We start from the raw sequence: 20,754 nt of genomic DNA, 5'->3' as shown, positions 1-20,754 counted from the left end.
ACTCACAGACACCCACCTGTCTCTGCCTCTCCAGTGCTGAGATTAAAGGTGTGTGTCGCCATGTCTAGCCTTGAAAGCTTTTTAGATCAGGAACTTGTCTACCTAATTACACACACACACACACACACACACACACACACACACACACACACGGAAAGGTACTGCTGAACCAAGAATGTTCTCCAGCTCCTCGGAGCCCATGGGGAGTGGTGTTCACCTTTGGTAGGTCATATTCTTCACTAGTTTGACATTGCTGAAGAATGTCCTTGTTGAGATTCTTCAGAGCTTCTGGCGAGCGAGCCAAGGATAACACGTCTTCATTTGGCAGCGTCTGTACTTGGAATTCCTCATTGGGAGCATAAGCACACATAACTACATTTGAGGCAGAAGGTAACAATGGGACCAGGTTGGAAAGTGAGATGGACGCGCTCCTCGTAATCATGAGCTCTAAAGGGGCTCCTTGTCATTGAAACAGCTCGTGACAGAAAGCAGTGGAAGGAGGGCCTCTGCATGAGCAAACCAGAGGGTAACTGCAGAAGAAACCGGCTGAGACCTTTCCATCTGTGCTATCCTGAGACAGGATGCATTGGCTATTAATCGTATGCCCATACCTTCTTTTTCAATATTGTTTCAGATCACTCAACTATTCCAATATCTTTGTGTTGTCTTTGGCAAAACAGCATACTAAGGAAATTTTTAAAGGTTTACTAATTTTTTTCCTAGAAGGTTCATTAATTTTATTATGTACATACTATATACATACATACATATGCATATACACACAGACTGCTTCCTCCCACATAGATATGTGCACCAGCCCATCCAGACCAGAAGAGGGCGTTGGATCTCCTAAAATAGGAGTTACAGGTTGTTGTGAGCTGCCTCATGGGTGCCAGAAACTGAATGTATCCAGGTCCTCTGGAAGAGTAGCATTGACAGTAGCCATTGAGCCATCTCTCCAGCCCTAGACAACAAGATTTAACACTTTTAATTTCTGGGTCGAATAAGTAGGTGGAAAAAAAACGACCTAAGTTGAATCTGCATTTGTTTACTGGAATTTGGGAATAATAGTAATAACAATGACAACAACAATAATAATATAATAATAAACCCTTTTCAAAAGCTTTCTGAGTTTTAGATTCAGGTTTGAAGGCTTATACGTGCTAAAGGGCCTCAGAACTGCTTCCAACTTCGGTCCCACAATGGCCAAAGAATCTCATTAATCTGTCAATCGTTCTTGGAAGGTGTCCCACCTTGTATCTGCGACCTCAGAGGCCGCAGCTCCCAGTGGCAGTGCGGCCACAGCCCCAGCAGGAAGGGGGCGCTGCTGTCTGCACAGCAGTGCTTGGAGCTGGTGCAGGGGAAGGCCACAGTACTCCCACAGCTGTGGTCCACTGGGCCAGCATCGCTCCCTGGCCATTGCAGGGACCTCGGGCCTGCAGCCCCCTCTACACACAGACCCTCAGGGCCACAGGGTAGCCGATGTTGTGGCACACCAGTGACCAGCAACCCAGGCTTAGGGTTGACACTGTAGAGAGTTCCTGCTGAGCCCCGAGGCCTTGGGGTGTGAACCAAGCAAAGCAGCCAGGGCCCCAACTGGATACCAGGGAACCCCTTCATGTGTTTTTGTTGTTGTTTCTTGAATTTTGTTTGTTTTTGAGACAGGGTCTCTGGTGGCCTAGGCTAGCTTTGACTCTGATTCTCCTGCCTCAGCCTTTGAGTGCTGAGATTAACGCTCTATGCCACTATGTTTTACTAACGTGCTTAGTTGTTTTAAGATTTATTTATTGTTTACACAACATTCTGCCTGCACACTAGCTCTTGCTATAGATGGTTGTGAGCCACTACGAAGGTTGCTGGGAATTGAACTCAGGATCTCTGGAAGTACAGCGAGTGTTCCCAACCTTTGAGCTGTCTCTCCAGGGTCCAGGTGCTTAGATTTTATCCAAAAGGTAGACAGGCAATGTGTTTGTTTTTATATTTTTATTACACTTATTTTGTACGTATGCGTGGGTATACTTGTAGGGCTGAGAAGAGAGCTTGTGGGAGTTGGTTGTCCCTTCCACCATACGTGTTCAGAGGGACCAAACTCAGGTCCTTGGGGCTCCTGCCTCTACTCACTCTGCCATCTCTCCAACCCTTAATGTTTTCATTTAAAGAACACTATCCTAAGCAAGTAGAATTGGAAGGCCTTAATGGATCCTCCCCCTCCTCACTAGGCTAGGTTTACTTGTGGTTTCTATATGTACACAATATTTAGTCTGGACTGATGCAGAGACTCAAAGGACCCAGGCACATGTGTACCTACAAGCCTTTGTGCATACACAGCTATAGAACAATGCTCTGATGTGCAACTTCACATGAAGGGCTGAGGCTGTATGTAGCTCAAACCCTTGCCTAGCATGTGCAAAACTACTGGTTCTGTTCTCAGCACCACTAAAAGGAAAACAAAGATGTAAGCCAAGGAAAACCAAAAACCCTGTTGGCAAAAGTTACTGAATTTCTGGAGGTTATCAGAACGTGCTGGAGCTGGTTTGGGGAAGTCTTTCTCAGAGGCCAGAGGGACTCTAGCATTCGGTAGTGGTAAGTGAGGTGATGGCTCTAGATGGCACAGTGGCTTTGGTGACTAATGATTTCCACTACAAGGTCCCATCTTGGTTTTACCCGCTGTTGGTATATAGAACTCCTGACTATTGCAAAGAAGAACACAGGCTGCTGAGTTTGAGGAAGGCTTTCTCACCTTTGGGGTTATTATTCCAGACATAGACACATGATTTTGTCAAGTTGTATTTTAATTCCCTTTCTGCTGGCAGAGTTAAAAAAAAACTCGTGTATTGGGAATTAGAAAGGAAAAGGTAGGTCGGGCATGGTGGTGCAGCATTTGAGAGGCAGAGGCAGGTGGATCTCTGTGAGTCCTAGGCCAACCTGGTCTACAAAGCAAATCCAGGCTGCACAGAGAAACTGTCTCAGAAACAAAACAAACAAACAGAAAAGGTTGTATTCTAAATGCCAGTAGGGCAGGATATTTTACTAAGCATCTTAGTTCAGAGGCAACGCCCACAGCCCTTCCTTGTGAACACAGAGCTGTAAGCTAGGGATAGAACACTTTTCCTTTACTTACTGAACAAGCCCACATGGCAGAGATAGAAGCTCACTTCTGATACCACTGCCCAGAACCTTCCAGCAGACACTTTGCTATTCTGTATTTCTTTTCTTGTTGCTTACAATTGTTGCCCAGTTGTTAAAGTTGTAAAAGGATTGTTAGGGAGTGGGAGACGGAGGTGGAGAGAATGCACACTTTTGGAAACCAGGATCCATTTATCTATTTTGGAGGCCTCAGGAACCCACAGCAGTGTGCATGCTAGGTGAGTTACCCTGAGCCTATGGAGAGGAGTTACAGCCCAAAGCTCTGGTTTTTCTCAGACAGGATCTCAGAATGTACATCATGGTGGCCTGGAACTTGCAATCCTCCTGCCTCTGCCTCCCAAGTTCAGGCACCACTATTTAGCAGCCTTCTTAACCTTGGCCAAGTTGGTCCACTTTGTCAGCTGTAGTTTTCTTCCTTGTATAGACAAAGTTCTGCCTGCGCTCCACACCGTCTTGCTTTGAGATTCAAATGGTATTACAAGCACAGAAACCTAATTTGTGAAAATATCTCCCCTTTGACCCCACCCTTCTTTCTTTTCTCTCCCTTTCCCTCTCTGGCTGGAGAGCAAATCTGGGGCTTTAAGCAAGTGTCAGGGCAGGAGCTGACGCAGAGGCCGTGAAGGAGCGCTGCCTCCTGGCTTGTCCCTCATGTTGTTCAGCCTGCTTCCTTACACACCCAGGGCACACCTGCCCAGGGGTGGTAGCACCGCCCACCGTTGGCTGGGTCTTCCTATATCAATCATTAATCAAGAAAATGCCCCACCAAGTTGCCTAGAGTCCAATCTAATGGAAGCAATTCCTTACTTCAGAGTCCCTCTTCCCAAATAACCCTGGAATGTATCAAATCAACAAGCAAAACAACCCCACCCCACCCCCTAAAGTCAGGCCTCTCTATGTCCTTGTACAGGTTAGCTTCTCCACACCTTGCCTTTTTTATTTTTATTTTTCCTTCCAGGAGGAATAACGGTACGAATAGAAATAATGTACTTCATAGCATTGATGTGAGCTTGGAATGAAATGACGCGCATAACCCTCTCCCAACAGTCCCCAGCATGCAAGATATACTGTGTTTAGTCAGTTTCTTCACAGGGCAAAAACACCTGACATAAAGCTTAAGGGAGAAATTCTTTTCATTCACCATGTCCATCTTTGGTTCCTGGGCTCTGTGGACTTGGGGGTTCCCTGCCCACAAGGCAGACTGGCACGGCCGTGGGAACACGTGCACCTCGCGTCGCTTAGGAAGCAGAGAGTCAGGAAGAGGCCAGGGACAAGATAACTCCAAGGACTGGCTCCTAATGACCTACTTCAGGCAGATAGGCCCCACCTCCTAGAGTTCCCAGCACCTCCCAAAATAGCATGCCAGCTGGGGGCCGGGCATCAAATACACGAGCCTTTCTGAAGGACACTACTTATCTAGACCATAACAGTTAATAAACACAAGCAGTAGCAGCTGTGGGTAGGAGGGAACGAGGGGATTCCATTTGGGGGCTGCAAACACCGAAAATCAGGGTCAAGGGGGCACAAGGTAGAAATGGGAATTCTTCTGCGGCAGTAATTAGAGTTGGCCCATCCAGGAAGGCTACACAGCAGAATTGGATTTTTCTAGGTGTCTTTGGAATCTTGCACAGTCCAGCAAGAGGGTGAAGAATTAACTGAAGCTTTCATCTGACTGTGGGAGCACAGACTTCAGGAGGCACAGACGTTCCACACACCCGGGTACGGAGAATGCTCTTTCTTAACATAGGACAGGGACTCCAAAGAATATTCAACGTGCCTTCAAGAAATAAGAGACTATCTGCTCTAGTGTCTGTAAAGATGTGGTTGGTGTCAGAAGGTCTACTCACTCTCAACCGAAGTTCTTTTTTAAGATGTCCGGAATTGAAGAGATTAATTTCGGGCAGGGGATGAGGAAATAAGGAGAAAAAAAAATGCTTTCTAGAGGTCAAGTGTGGTCTAGCATCCTCATCGGGTTGAAAAAGGAAACTGAGGTAGGGAGACAGCGTTGTGCACTCAAAGTCAAATAGATACATAGATTCAAGTCTCGGAACTTTTCTATAGCTTTTCCCCCTGAAAACCCGAGACTTCCCTACTTTGGCTCATCTGGATGAGATCAGGAAGAAAATTCTAGTTTTTGTTTGGTGGCGGCTTCTGGGCGCAATAAACAGGTCCCCTTTAAGGGCGTCCTCCCGTCCGGGGTCTGGCCGGCTTTGATATGCCCCCGGAGTGCTCCCGTTGGCCGTTTTGTGTGGCTTCTCGCCCCTTCCAAGATTCCCAGCCAATCATCTCTTTCCTCTCCTACACCATTGGGGCTTTCAGGAATGTACCATATGGTCGGTGCCGAGTGGGGGAGAGAGCAAGAGGGAGGGAGTGGCAGCCATGCCTTCCTTTACCTTCTGCTCGTGACCTGTGATTTACTCATGGATCCCCATCCTGGGGGTAGCCGGCGGGTCTCCGAGAAAGAGAGGCCTGAGCGGACTGCGGGAGCACGGAGCGCGCGCGCCCCCGTTGGGGTTGGTGGTCCAGCCTCGAGGGCCGCAGCCCCCGCCCTCCCATGTGCTGGCCCCGCCCCGGCGGCGCCGCTCCTGCCGCCGCCGCCGCCGCCGCCGCTGCCCCGCCGGACGCTGCGGGCTAGCGCGCTGGGGCTGCGGCTGCGTGTCCCGGCGCGCAGCCGGGTGGCCCCGCCGGCCACGAAGACGCAGCAGCATGAAGCAGAGGTGAGCGCCGCGCTCCCGGGGAGCGGCTGCATCCCGCCCACGCTGCGCCTCGGCGTGCCGGGGGTGGGCGGCTGGCCCACCGGCGGCTTGGGCGCGGGTGGCCGCGGCGCCCGGATGAGTGGGTCGGAGACGTCCCTCCGGGGCAGCCCCGGGGCCCCGACCCGCCCTGTGACCCGGCGCCTCCCTCTGGCGGACGCGTGCGTCCGGAGCGCTGGCGGAGCTCCGGCTCCGGCGAGGAAGCTCCTCTGCGCTTCCCGCGCTGCAGGGCCCGCGTCCGGGTCCCTGACCTCCAGGAGTCGGGTGCTAGGTCAGGTCGCGTCCCGGGGGCGGGGGGGGGGGGGGCTCAAAAGAGCCACCTCGATTGTAGGCGCGGGACTGAGCGGCTCGGACTGGGTGTGCCCAAGGAGGCTTTGTAGGGGAGAAGACCCAGCCTGGGAGCAGGGCTGCGCTCCCCGATGTCCCTAGGCTGGAGCCCAGCCGGCGCAGTGTGTAGGTTCGTTATGGCAGGTGGCCATGAGAGAACTCTTGACATTCCCGTCTGGGGTAGACTGAGTGGGCTGCAGGCAGCCACCGAGGCCTCTTATCTCCGCGCCGCCCCCCTCCCTAACTGCCTTACAAAGTGACAACACTGTTGGAGGTCCCCGTGGCACACTAGACACCCCTAGCTTAAGAATAACCTTGGAGGGCCCTACCCAGATAGGGGCTTGTCTGGGTTTTCAGACAGCAGGCGTGATGGCCCATTGCAGGTTTCTGGCTCCTCTGCTTGGCAGGCGGCGCATCATCCAGCTCTTTCACAATTGTTGCTGGGAAGAAGGGGTCCTTCAGGCGCCTCAGCGCAATCGGGGGCTTGGGTCAGCCTTGTATCTTGGCTGATTTTTCTCCTGAGTCTGGAGACAAAGTTATTTCCAAGAATACACATACCACGTCTGTATTGCTTTGATTTTGGTGCTTAGTTCAGGCATAATTACAGCCTGTGTGAAACGGGTTAATGCAGAGCAATGGAGATTCATTATGGACGGTGGTATTTTTTGTTTGTTTGTTTGTTTGTTTAAAGTGTGCCGAGGATGGAGAGAATAGCATTTAAATGGCAGGACATCCGTGTGTGTTTGGGCCCCATTTGTTTGTCCCATACACAGGCGTTTAGGTTGATGGTGAGAGAGTGAGGTTTTATGATGAGAAAGACATCTTCCAGATTGCTGCTGCCAGCAGGAATAAGTTCACTCATGACCCGGCCACAAAGGATGCTGTTCACTGTAGCCGCCTTCTGTGAGCACGACTCCCAAGGGCCCTCGAGAGGTTAGCTTGAGTTCCATATTTGCCACATGCACTTTCAAGTCAGTTATTTTAGCCTTCCAGCGAGCTTTTCTTATGCTTGAGGTTGTAAAAGTCTTAAACTGTCTCTTAGTGGTGTACTAAGTAGTGTGTGTTGATTTGCAGAATTATAGCTGAGGCGGTTTGGTTGGTTCTGCAAAGAATCGTTTAGAACTTGGACCGTGCTCCTCAGCTGGAGCTCCTTTCTGTGTTTAGTGCAGCGCTAACTTAAAATGCCTAAAACTTGACTGCCAACCGGTTGGGGTTTTCCTCCTACCAGAATGTTTGTATTGTGTGGTTTCTAGGTGTCGGAAAGAAAGTGGGCCTTGGAAATAATGTAGGAAGTGGGCGTTGCACCGTGCTGAGCACGTAGTAGGTGTTCAGTTAAAAAAAAAATAGACCTTTCTTTCCCCTTTGATTGGAAGGCCTGGGTGGGTGTGGAGTTCCTCCTCGAGACCCCCCAAACTAGGAGATCAGCGCTCCTTTCCTCCCTCTCCCACTTCTTAGCTTTCTAGACATTTTAGTAGGCGGCTGTACATGGGAGACATCTGGATTGGGAGAAATCAAACAAGTAACACTGAGGTTTTTCATCTGCCTCATGCATTTTTCTTGTTATTACTGTTTTGTTTTGGTTTTGGTTTTTCAAGACAGGGTTTCTCTGTATAGCCTTGGCTGTCTTGGAACTCACTCTGTAGAGTAGGCTGGCTTCGAACTCACAGAGAGCCACCTGCCTCTGCCTCCCCAGGTCCTGCACCACTGCCCAGCTTTTTGGTTGTTTTTCTAGGGTTCCTTTATGTGTATTTCAATCTGGTCTTAACTTGCCAGCTAACTCAGGCTGGCTCCCCCCCCCCCCCCTTTTTTTTTTTTTTTACTAGGGTCTTGTATAGTTTGGGCTAACCTTGAACTCCCTATATAGACAAGAGTGACCTACCTGATCCTGCTTTGTGGCAAGAGAGCTCCTGATCCTCCTACCTCTACATCACGACCGCAGAGATGACAGATGTGACCTGCTATACCCAGCAGTTTGTTGCATTTTACCTATTTACTTTTATTTACAGGGACATGTGTGTGTTTGTGTGTGTGCCACATGTGTGCAGGTGTTCTCGGGCGCCGGAAGAGGTTGTTAGGTCCTCTTGAGCTGGAGTTACAGATGGCTGGGAGCTGCTGCCTGACAGGGTGCAGGGAGCTGAACTTCAGTGTTTTGGAGGAGCAGTAAATGCTGCTAAACGCCGAGGAATCTCTCCAGATCAATGTTGCCCCGTGAAAGAAAGAACGGTGCATGGTCTGGAGCAGATCCCGAGGACCGCTCAGTAGGAAGGCTGACCCTTTCTTTGATCTGTTGGTCACTCCTGCAGGTGAGGGTTTTACTCCGAGGATTGACATGCCCAAATGGAACTAGAATCATTACTTAGTTTTTCCCAGGCACTGACATTGGAGAAATGACCAGGGTGGCCAAAGCTGGACCAGCAGGCGGGAGTAGCCATTTAGCTTCTGTGGACTCTGCTCTGGGCTCGGCAAGGAGCGGACAGTTTGCCTCCTCCTTTCTTGCCACTGATCGAATGAGCAGATTAAAAGGCTATCAGAGCTAATGTGCTTGGGAAAATAAGAACCATCACTGGTTTGTTTATGTTGAGTGATATTGGGTGTGATGTTTTTACAGAAGCCAGACTCTGGCTTCCCTTACTGCTTTTTCCTTGAAGACTTCTTTTTCTTCCTGGTTGGTCCTCTTTGGAGGCAGGTGTGTGGGCCTCCCTCAGCTTGGCAAGTGCTCCACCCCTGAGCCACACCCCCAGCCCCTTGTCTTTGAGTCTCACTCGCCTGTAATGCAGTCAGGTTACAGTACAGTGTTTTCCTAATTTATAGAGGAAGAAACGGAAGTGATGTGATTGGCTCTGAGTACAAATCCATTGATTCTTGAGTTGGATTTTTTTTTGTGTGTGTCTTATATTCCGTTGATGCCTTTGGAGGAAAACGTTGTCCACAGCCTTCTTGTTTGTAAGCGCTGAAAGGTCGGTTTATGGCAGACCACTGTACCTTTCTGAGTGCTGGTGAGCAGTGTCTGTCAATGAGCAATGTCAGCCATTGCCTGTCAGTGCCTGTGCTAGGCCACATCAACTATCTACTGCTCATAGCTGTCTGTAACTTTTAAAAAAATATTTGTTTATTTTTATTTTATTTTATGGTGTTTTGACTGCATGCAAATCTGTGCAAGGGTGTCAGATCCCCTGGAGTTACAGGCAGTTGTGAGCTGCCATGTGGGTGCTGGGAATTGAACCCGGGTCCTCTTGAAGAGCAACAAGGGGAGCCAGTGGTCTCTACCGATGAGCCATCTCTCCGGCCCACTGTGTATAGCATATTCTAGGTAAGAGCCCTGCTTCATCGATGACAGACTAGGGTCTAATGAGATCCCAGGGTGAAGGAGAGACAGAAAGCTGTAGCTGAGAGCGAGGCTGTGGTCAGACCTACAGTTGATTACCGAGCAATTTTGGAGTCCTGGCACCTGTTATCTCTCCTTAAACCCTACTGGACAGTCATTGCTTTGGTGGGGGGAGAGAGGACCAAAACAACCAGAACTGAATAAACTTGAAGAGAGTGCGTGTTTAATAAAATCAGACAGGACAATTAGGAGTAGAAAGAGTGGAAATGGTTCAAGGATGCGGAAGTGATACTCTGGGTTTTGGAGACAGGGTTTCTCTGTATAGCCTTGGCTGTCCAGGGCTCTTTGTAGACCAGGCTGTCCTCGAATTCACAGAGGTTGGCCTGCCTCTGCCTCCCTTAGTGCTGGGATTACAGGCATGCACCACTTTACCGAGTTTAGAAGTGATACTCTGACCTGCAGCCTGTCCTTAGTGCTCAGGCTTTTGTTGTCGTTGTTTTGTTTTGTTTGTTTGTTTGGTTTTTCGAGACAAGGTTTCTCTGTGTACTCCTGGCTTTACTGGAACCTGCTCTGTAGACCAGGCTGGGCTTGAACTCACAGAGCTCCTCCTGCCTCCGCCCCCTGAGCACTGGGATCAAAGGCGGGTGTTACCGACTAGTGCTCAGGCTTTTTCATTGGAGGGCTGGCCTTTTTTTCCCCTCAGATCTGCAGTAAGGCAGATGCTTCTTTTCTGCTTTAGCTAGGAAGTTGGACACCTGCTTCACTTTCGGTGTTTAACTTTCACAGATAATACAGGACATTATGGGAGTTTTGTGGGGATTGTGGGGGACATTGTTCGGAAATCCCCTGCCCTTCCAGTCAACCCCTCTGTCAATCTTTGGCTCCATTTTCCAGAGTCCTCTGGTGCGATGGGATTGGGTGGGAGTGGGTGGATATCACACACGGAGGTGCTTTGGCACACTGTGGGGCTGGATGATGTTGCTGTGCCCGTGAGGCTCAGCCGTACAGTCGTATGTGGTCCATCATCTGTTTTCTTCCGGTGGTTCGTCTGTCTGAAGGCTGAGTTGATGTGACCGGTGAAGGCAGGAAAGCAGTGTTGGTCACCCCTGCTGTTGAATGACTTTAGATGAGGACAGAGGATGGCTGTGGCTGAAGAAATGAAAGGAAGGGATCATTAGTGTAGAGATGGGAGAAGAGAAAGGGGGGTGTGGGTTCTGCCTCCGTGAAAGCTGGGAGGATTGAAGTTTCTGCTGAGCAGTATGAGCCGCCAGTGAGAGCAGAGTTTTGAGTCTGTCAGAGCTGCTTCCCTCTGGAGTGTCTAGCTCTGGCTGAAGAGGAGGGGATGATGGCTAAAGAGGGGCTTTCTGTCCTGGGAGGGGCTGCGGGTGCTGTTACACTGTATATGCAGTGAAAAGACTCATTCTGGGAACTCTGGGAAGGGGGCACTGCCATTGACTTTACAGCTTTAAAATAAGTGGTCAGGGCTGTGGGCGGGGCCTGTGGTAGTGCCTTTGAACCCCCTAGCACCATTTGAACTGAAAGTTCTACTTTGTTTGGTCCAGCTTGCCCTCTCTTTCTTGCCTCTGCCTCTGGAGCCTGGGGAGGAGGAGGAGAGGGGAAGAGTACCCTACTTGTGCTCCCCTGTGATTGGGGATTTCAGGGTTCTGGGATGGGAAAGGGAGAGGTGCTGGAGCTATTGGGCTAATATCGGGTCACGTGATCATGGTGGAAGACACTGGAGAGCCCTGACTGCAGACTCTGTCCTCAGTGCTCTGCAAATTCCTTGGCCAGCCTGGGTGAGGAGGGTGGTGGTCTCAGGATTCCCATGCAGGCCTGTGGCTCTGTACCTGTGACTCTCCATAATCACGCTTCTCCCTTTCCCCTGGAGTCACAAGACTGAAAAGCCCTTGGGAGATGGGATATGCAGCATCAGATGACCTGTCTGTCTATCTGTGTGTGTGTGTCTGTCTGTATATCTATGTCTTTGAGACATGATCTCGCTATGTCACTCTGGGCCTGGAATTGGCTATGTAGATAGGGTTGGCCTTGAACTCAAAGACCCTCCTGCCTCTGTAGGTGGCAGAGGTGTGTCCCACCGTGCCTGGCCAGATTTCCCTCAGCTGTTCCATTCTGGAGCATCTGTAGGACCGGCACAGACCCTGGTGTGAATCCCAAAGGGCAGCCCAGGGCAGTAGAAAGGTCTTCAGGGGTCATGGGTCTGTGCTGTGGGATCCGGGTGGTGATGAATGCAGCCCTGTTGATACCTTTTCCTTCCTCTACTTTTTTGACTCGGGGAATTTTTCTCTCTTTTAAATTTTCAGTGATTTTATTTTCTGCGACTTTGGATGTATACGATGGTTAGTGGAGTAGTGTGTGTGTGTGTGTGTGTGTGTGTGTGTGTGTGTGTACATGCGTGTGCTGTGGCACACAAGTGAGGATGAGAATTGGGAGTTGGCTCTCCCAGGCCATCACACTGTGGTGCTCACACACCAAGCGCTTCCATCCGCTGGGCCACCTCACCGCCTCTGGCGTGGGTTTGTCGTTCTCAAGGCTCAAGCCCAAATCACTGTCTTAGTTTCTTTGTGGCTAAGAGGTAGTCTGGGTAACCCAGCCACTGCGTCTAATTAACTGTCAAGCGGGCTTTTCGAGTTGAGCCCTTTACTCGAAGGGTAAAGTTAGGCCTGGACCAGTTGGACTCATTTATTTCCCTGTGAAAATGGAAAAAGGAAGTATTTAACCAGACCCTTGAATTCTGTCAGGTTGTTTCCAAAACAGATAGGCTATTCTCAAACCCAGTCTGCAGAGGTAGGGGATGGTGGTGGTCAACTTTATGTCTTTGCTATTTGCCTCTGACCAAGTGGACCCGATGGTCAGTGATAGGAGAGTAGCCACCACAGTCACTGCTTACCAGAATGACCACACATACTCTGGGTTAGCTGTTTCATGTACACACGCCAGCCATTTCCTCCTTCCCCCCCTGTTTTACAGTCAGGACACTCACTGTTCCAGAAAGGTCATAGCCATAAACCCAGTAACTTGTATACGCTGAGCCTACAATTACCGTCATTTAAGATGGACCAGTGAGGACGCAAAGGAAGGAGGGTCGAGGAGGAAATAGACAGTGGTAAGTTGAGCCAGTCCCTCAGGATTCACTGAACACCTGTGCCCAACCCTGGGAGAGAAGACGGGATAAGGAGAGCTCCTGGCCTTTGTCAGGAGCCAGAGAACAAAGAGGAGAATGGAAATTCCCTCGGGGCTTCAGGTGGTACTCACACATATGATGGAGGCTGTAGGAAGTTACCATGTTTGTATGGGGGGGGCAGCTCAGTGCCCCTCCAAGGCTGGCTTGCCTGTCTCTTTGCACATTACAGGGAGCTATTCTGCACTCCACCTACCCCCTGTGGCTGTGGCTGTGGCTGTGGCTGTGGCTGGGATGTCTGTTTTGCCAGCAGGGTTGAGTGGTTTTGTAGCTCTTCCCCCAGGACCTTGACTGCAGGAAGGGCTGGGCCACCGCCCCTTCCTGAAGACTGCCATCGGGTCCATCACCACTGGGGAATCTGTTGGTTGGTGCTCTTGTCCTTGCCTGGCCACTCTGGTAGCCGCCCAGGCCTTCCTAGAAGAGATGCTGCCGGCCACACCCCGTCCCAGGTGTGCTGGCCACTTTGGCGTTTAGAGCCATGTTAGAACTGCCAAGGCGTCTTTGCAGCCACGACTGTGGCGCCTGTGCCTGCTACGACCGAGGAGCCCAGGTGGAGCCTGGTGGTGATGTTTCAGGCCCCTCCCCTAAGCCTCCACCTTTGTTCTCCTGAAGTCACTCGCTGCATTCGGAGGCTGATTCGGATGAAGGCCTGCTTGGACCACTTAGGCTGAGTGTGCTCAGTGAAACACAGTTCTGCTTGTGGTTTGGTCTTCTGTCTTCTAAGACCTTTGGGCCACTTTAGGTCCATTCCAGTGGAAATTGCTTGTCCCTCCTGGAAACAAGTCAAGTGTCTTCCAGCCTCTGCTCCTTGCGTAATGGCTTGATCCCAGTTGGTGACCATGTTTGGTCCACACCACTTATGAAGAGTTTTCTCTGATCAGTGATCCCAGAGAAGTGCTCAGGGACTCAAAGGTGACGTATGGAAACGTGCCCCCTCCAGTAAGATAGTCCCTGTCCGTACTTCTTGGCTTACGTGGACTTCGTCACAGTAAAGGAATGTTTTGACGTAATTCCTTCTCTAGGAATATGACGTTTCATCTGCCTGTGACCTTCAAGCATTTTGATCTTTCACCATCGGTACAAAGGATGGCCTACCCTTTTGTTTTTGGTTTTGGCCTTTGAAACAGGGTCTTGCTATGTGGCCAGGCTGGCCTTGAACTCTTCCAGAAGCCTGGGGTTATCATGTGAGCCACCTCCCCTGCTCACCTGTCACGTTTACCTGCCTTTACCTCTTTATCCTATTACTTACTGCATATTGCAGCCTTCCCGGGCACAGAGGCCACTGGTCTTGGCCTTGGTAGCGTCCCTTGGTACCGGCCCGTCATCTTGGCCGTTGCGGAGCTAGGTGCCATCGTGGGCTGTCAGTCGGGGTGTGTGCTGTGTTGTCAGGGGCTGGCTGGCCCAGCTTGCGCTCATCCGCACGCCCGAAGTCATCTGTATCTTCTCCAGCTGTCCCCGTGTGTTCCCCGTACGGTCGCCTGCCTTTTCTGTTTGTTTTCAGGTTATTTTGCCACCACTTGTGGGCTGGTTGAGCATATGCAACAGGCGGGGTAGTCAGGGTGCAGGGCAGCCGGGAAGAGGTAGGTCCCCCTCAGTAAAGGAGGCCGAGGGATTTTGCAAAGTGTTAGGCTGTGGGTTGGAAAGAGATCCCATCTCCCGGTGTCTATTTATGCTGAGGTCGTCTTCTCCTTACGCTAAGCACACTAGTTATGCGATGCCTGCCGAGTAGGTTGGGAGTGTAAGGCCTGAAGAGGGTGGTGGCTTGCCTGAGCTCTCTCGGCGGATACAGGGTGGTTCTCGCTCGAGAGTAGAGGCGCCAGCTTATGTGGTGGTTAAGAGTGTGGGTTCTGGAACCAGACCGGAGTGTCCGGCCGCGTGTCTGTTCCTTACCCTCTCTGGGCTCAGGTTCCTTGTCAGGATCATGGGGTAGCCGATGGCATGCCCAGCCGACAGCCCTGCTTCCCAGTCACAGGCAGGCAGACTTCCACCAGGCACAGGGCGAGCACACGGTGGTCTTGGTTGTGTGTCTGAGGCTTGCAGTGCAGGCCCGGGGCTCTGGGCTTCCTTTCAGGGAGGGAGCAGCCTCCAGACAGCATGACTGTGAGTGTGTTCGGACTGTTCAGTGAGCCAAGCCGGGCTTCTGTGCAGAATCTTGGAGAGAGGAAGCTTGCTTGAGCAGCGCTGGCTGCAGGGGGAACTCACCTGTCCCTGGACCCTCCATTTCCGCCCCATGGGGTCCACTCTCACCTGCTCCCTTCTAATGGCCCCTGCTTCTGCTCACTCTCTGGTTACTGCTGTCCGCCTCATTCCCTGCTGCTCAGCACTCTGTCCTCCTACTAACCTTTTGAACTTCCTGCAGTGATGTATTCAGGAACTTAACTGATCGAAGCTCTTGACCTGCTTCACTGTACTGGGTTTTAGGGCCAAGGGCAAGCTCTTAGAAACGTGTGTTGTCTCCACATGTGTACCTGCCTGCTTCAGAAGGTATGGTACTGACATAGGCTTTCTGTGTGCACGCGCCTGTGTGTGTGTGATTGTGAGCGTTCATGTATGTATGTGTGAGTGTGTAAGTATGATTGTGAGTATATGTGTGTATGTATGAGTGTGTGTATGTGTGTGCTTGTGTGTGTGTGCTTGTGTGAGTGTTGTCTATGTGCGTGTGAGTGAGTGTGTATATATATGTCTGTGTGTGTGAGCAGATGTGTAAATGCAAAAAAGGTCTGGTCCATTGCTTGGGGAAAACAGGCATGCTGACAGCTGTACCCTCTGAGAGTCAGTCGTGTGCCCAGTGCTTGCTTAGGTGTTCCATGCATGGCCAGTTGTGCGTCATCTGAACCTCACAGGCGAGGACATAGAAATGCCAGCGTGTGTCTAAGGACACTTAGTACACCTTGGGTACTAAGGAGAGACACCTTGGGTTTGAACCTGGTCCACCCTGGCCTACCAGGAGGTATGATTCATATGTATCCTAGGTCACTGATAAGATTGGTTAGGTGAGAATGAGGGATTTTCTTCCTTTCAAAGCTTCAATATTTTTTTATATAAATGTTTGCTCATTTAGTAATTTCAGCTTTTTTCCCACTTTATTTTTTTAAAATTTGCTTTTTGAGAATTTTGTACTGTGTTTTGGCCATATCCACTCGTACCCCGACTCCTCCCACATCCGCACCCCCTTCTCTTCCCGCCCAAGTTGGTGTCCTTTTGTCTTTCCTACTCATCAGGAGTGTCTGTACCGCACCCCGCTTCTCCCAAGGCTCGGGGATCGCTGCTGAGGGAGGGGTGGAAAGAGCGTAAGAGCCGGAGGCTGTGGTGAATGCAAGGAAACGGGTTTTCCACATACACAGCGTGGCGGCCTGCAGGAGTCCCGTGCAAGCTCAAGCCAGACCAAGCATATCGAAGGGGTGGGTGTGAAATCCCCCACCCCCACCCAGGAGCCATTGGCAATTGCTAGTTCCTGGGAGAAGGACAATTTTAAGGGTGTTGCCCCAGGTGGGTTTAAGGGCACCTATCCATTTGAGTGTGGGCAGCACAGAGGAGAGGATGCGTGACATAAGCAGCAGCTTAGAGCCGAGAGCAAGCCCAGGACGTCGTGGCCCCGAGAGGCAGCCCTGCTCCCTGGGCGCTTGGCTTAGTGCTCGTGAGCGAGAACCACTGTGCTAGGCTCTGCCTGGGCGCTTGGGGTTAAGATGCATTCTTCTCCCCATGGACTCTTGGCGTAGCCAGGGAGACAGGCACACAAACAGATGACTCCCCCAAAGTGTGGCTGCAATGAGAGGTGCAGTGGGAGCTGAGCAGAAGGATCCAGGAATTCCTCCCAGAGCCTTGAAAGGCAGACCAGTGTTCAGATGCAGAGGGCTTCCCGAAAGATGAGAGCAGCCACAAGCAAGCACGTGGAGCCTGTCTGTCCCCAGGGTCTGCGCATGCCTCGGCACACTTGAGAGCCAGTGGGTTTATGGAGGTGTGGTGTGCCCAGAGAAACAGCCTGGAAGTCATGTTGGAAGTCAGGTAGCCAGGTAGGGGAGATGGGAGAACGGGATTGTTGTGGAGGGGTCGTCAAGAGAGTGAGCTTTCTCAGTTCTGGGGCCTCTCGGATGCAGCTCCTCAGTTCTGCCTTCGTGACCCCTGACCTTTCCCAGCAGGCTTTGTGTCCAGATAGATAGGCTACTGCCAATTGAAAGAAACTTCGTCCGTGCTCATCTTGGGAATACACTGGGCTTACTGGAATTTTCATCAAAGTTCCACTTGAGTAGGGGTGATGGCCTTCCCCAAAGCTGTGTCAGTGAAGTCCTCACCCCGGTCAGCCTTCCACTTCTGTGCTGAAGTGGTCTCCCACCGCACACAGATGGGGCAGGGTTCCATGCGGCTGGGAATCCCCCGATTCCACAAGGGAATATTAATAGGCCCGACCTTGTGAGGGTCTCATGATGGCAGTGCTTTTGCCCACACCCCCAGGAGCCTTCGAGGAATATTTTGAAGATGGTGCAGGGCAGATTGGTGTGGCTACAGGCCCTGGAAGCTGTAGTTTATGAAATATGAATTTCATGTACCTTTTCTCTATTATAGAATGAATCTTGATCTTCCCTCAGTCATTTAAATGCATAAAAAACATTGTTTAATCGGAGGTTGGACTTGGCCACAGGTTGCCGTTTGCCCACCCCCAGGATTTGGAAATAGTTCAGATAGCCCATGGTTGGTGCACACCTTTAATCCCAGCTTTCGGGAAGCAGAGGCAGGCGGGTCTTTTGACTTCCGAGGCCAGCCTGGCCTCCGGACTGAGTTCTAGGACAGCCATCGGTACACAGAGAAGCCCCGCCTTGGAAAACCAAATAAATAAATTGAGATGTGAGGCGACTAGGATGTTGGCCTTGAACATAAAGAGGAAGGGATCCGATGCCAGAGACCTTTTGGAAAGAGGATTCTGATTAGGTAGCAGTGAGGAGAGGGAGGAGCCCCAGGCAAAGAGGAAGCTTCTGCTTAGGTGTGCTTCCTGGCCCCTTTCGGTAAGGCTGGCTCTATTTCCATGTGCCAGGAGCATGTGTCAGTGCTGGGGAAGGCCCAGGGTAGCTTCCAGGTGCTTGTCGGTGTATGAATGGCCTGATGGCTCTCCCTTGTGCTTCCTGGTCTGTCAGCATCTTTTGCTACCTTGGTTTCAGGTGCACTGGGCAGGTGTGACTGTTTGTTGGGGCTGTTGGGGAAGCTTTCGGGGAGGGGGGCAGGTATTCCGGCAAAATTTCCTATTTAGGAGAAGCCACAAGAGCAACACCAGAGTGAGTCCCTGCTGCCTGCCAGCGACCTGCATGTGTGAGATTTCATTGTTCACATTTCGCCCCAGTCGCTTTACCATTGCGCCTCCCTAGTCAGAAGGCCTCAGCAGCAGATTTATCAGAAGTGAGATTCGGTGCACTTAACGTCCACTCAGAACTGTGGTCTGCTTGTTTTTGAAGCTGGTGCCCCGTAGCTGTTACCCCTAGGTGACGGCCGTATTCGGCCGTACTCGTCACAGGAATGCCTGCCAGTGGTCCTAACGGCCAGGATTCTTCTGTCCTGGGGCTACTCACTCAGTGGGCCCCTAGGACAAGCAGTGGCCTGGAGGGAGGGCAGTGTGGGGCCAGCGAGTCACCCCCTAGCACTGTGCCAAACTTGAGCTGTCATTCTCAGCCTTCCTAATGCTGGTGACCTCCCCCCATCATGAAATTATTTCGTTGCTACTTCATAACTGTAATTTTGCTACTGTTAGGAATTGTAGTGTAAGTATCTGACATGTTACCCCTGTGGGGGTTGTGACCCTCCCCCCCAGGTTGAGAACCATTGAACCTGAGGGTCAGTACTTTGCCTTTGCTCACGTAGCTCCTGCTCTCCCTGCCAGCTTCGGGAGGATTCCAGCCTAGAGAGAGCTACGGACACGGCACCTGAGACCTGTTGTAGTTGGAACACATCTTCCCTTTTACTATCCCCTCTTTCATTGCATCTCAGTCTCTGGCACATGATTTCTTCTAAGATGTACCCTCATCCCAGGCTTTATCTGAAAAATGAAATGAGATTAAATTCCAGTAATTTACTTTGGAAATGAGGTGTATGTGTGTGTGGGGGGGGGGAATCCTGACATTTCTGACTTGGGCCAGAATGATTTTCTTTTCACTGCTATAAAAAAACTGAAACTAAGCCGGGCGAGGTGGCTCATGCCTGTAATCCCAGCACTCAGAGAGACAGAGACAGGCTGATCTTTGTGAGTTCAAGGCCAGCCTGGTCTACAGCCAAGGCTACACAGAGAAACCCTGTTCTGGAGGGGAAAAGGAGTTCTGATTTGCTGTTGATGAATGCTTGGGACAGCATCCAGAACGGAGCCTGTCCTGTGTAGGTGTTTGGTCAAGAGAGCTTTTTGTGTGTATGTTTCTTCCCGTTAAGATGGGAGCTTCATGAGGTCAGCTTGTCATCTGTCCTTTGCAGATCCTTGCCTGTCCTGGAGAACAGCCATAGAGCAGGCAGAGAGGACACACGGAGTGAGTGAATGGGCTGTGGGGCACATTGGCCTGTGAAGTATCTGAGAGTGTCAGCATGGACAGTGTGTACACAGCAGAACCTGCCTTCCGACCCCATGCCCTGTCACTCTGCCTGTCTTACGGTAGGGCCGGGTGAGTTGCCTGCAGAATGGGAGAAGAGCCTGTGGCAGCCATGTGCACACAGGCCTGGCTGGAGCAGCTTCAGCGTGTTGCTTCCTTTCCTTCCTTAGCATCTCTGGATGGAGTGAGTCAGGCAAGTCTCCAGTCCTGGGTTCACAGAAGGGAAGAACAAGGTGTTGGGTAGACAGGCGTGATGCCACAGACCAGCCTGGAGCGGCTCTTGAGGCGCCGGGTGTTGTTAAACTTTTATGCCAAGTGGCAGGCTTGGCCTTGGGTGTATGATATAACTTAATTTTATTCTGAATTTAGGGATATTCAGGGCTGGAGGGACTCCTGTGTACTCCGAACTAAGAGACAGAATGACCCATTTGCTTTTGCATGTTGTTTTGTTTTTTTTTACTGTTTTTGAAATTTGATTTTTTTCCCCCACCATCACCTGTAAGCCACATGTTGCATCCCTAGACTTCCAAGTGCTTCAGTGAGTGTTTTTGAAAATAGGAATATTTTCTATGATGGCTATTCTTGGTTGTCAACTTGACTACATCTGGAATTAACTAAAACCCAAGCATCTGGGCACACCTGGGAGGAGGCTGTTTTTTTTTTTTTTTTGTTTGTTTGTTTTTCCTTAATTAAACAGTTTGAAATGAGAAGACCCATCTTTAATCCAACGATGCACCTTCACCTTCACAGAAGGAGGCCACACCTTCTGTTGGCCTCCTGTCTACTAAAGGGACATAGAAGGAAACTCTTGTTTTTTCTACCTGCTTGCTTTCCCTGTCCCGGGCAAGTCTATTCCTTTTCCAGCATGAGAGCCTACTTTTCAGAATTCTGGCATATACTCAAGACCAGTTGACACATCCAGCTTGTGACCAACTACTGGATTCTTGAACCTTCCATTGGTGGGCAGCCATTGCTGGACTAGCAGGAGCAGCCTGTGAGCCCTGCTAAGAACCCTATGTATGTTCTAATAATTCTAACAGTCCTATATATGTATATTAAAGTTTTATTTCCCTAGAAAACACTGATGAATACCTTCTCCCAGGATGATTTTCCCCCCAGTGTGGGGATGGGGGGATGGGGGGGAGGACTGCAAGGCCTCACACTTGCTTAGTAAGCATTCCACTACCAGGCCACACACAGCCCTGTAGCCATTCTTAAATAAGAAAGTTAACAGGGTGTGAAGAATTTGGGGAAGGTGGGCCTGGAGGGGGTTGGGGGCAGGAAGGCAGACGTGGCATCCTGACAGCTGGGTCAGGGAGGCATCTTTGCCTGCTGTAGACCGAGGCATGGAAGAAAATTTGACAGTGGTGCTCCACCTTCCCAGCGAAAGCTGGAGTACTCTAAGGACCCCACATACGGTCCCCCTCCCCAGAAGACATTGAAGCT

The 20,754-nt window shown here is 50.8% G+C and overlaps 1 protein-coding gene across 2 annotated transcripts in view; it reads left to right on the top strand.

Moving 5' to 3' along the window:
* The first annotated feature begins 5,751 nt into the window (after window positions 1-5,751).
* Window positions 5,752-20,754, top strand: part of Mical3 (microtubule associated monooxygenase, calponin and LIM domain containing 3) — a 169,307-nt gene continuing 154,304 nt past the window's right edge. For both annotated transcript variants that reach the window (XM_055604112.1, XM_055604113.1), the window contains exon 1: window positions 5,752-5,861. The gene's annotated coding sequence lies outside the window, so the exon portion shown is untranslated. The remainder of the gene's footprint in view (window positions 5,862-20,754) is intronic.

The sequence above is a fragment of the Psammomys obesus genome, unplaced genomic scaffold (assembly GCF_907164565.1).
Source record: "Psammomys obesus unplaced genomic scaffold, mPsaObe1.curated_primary_1811, whole genome shotgun sequence".
Classification (NCBI taxonomy): Eukaryota; Metazoa; Chordata; class Mammalia; order Rodentia; family Muridae; genus Psammomys; species Psammomys obesus.
Note: the sequence above shows the minus strand (reverse complement) of the source record. Positions and strands in the feature narration are given on the sequence as shown.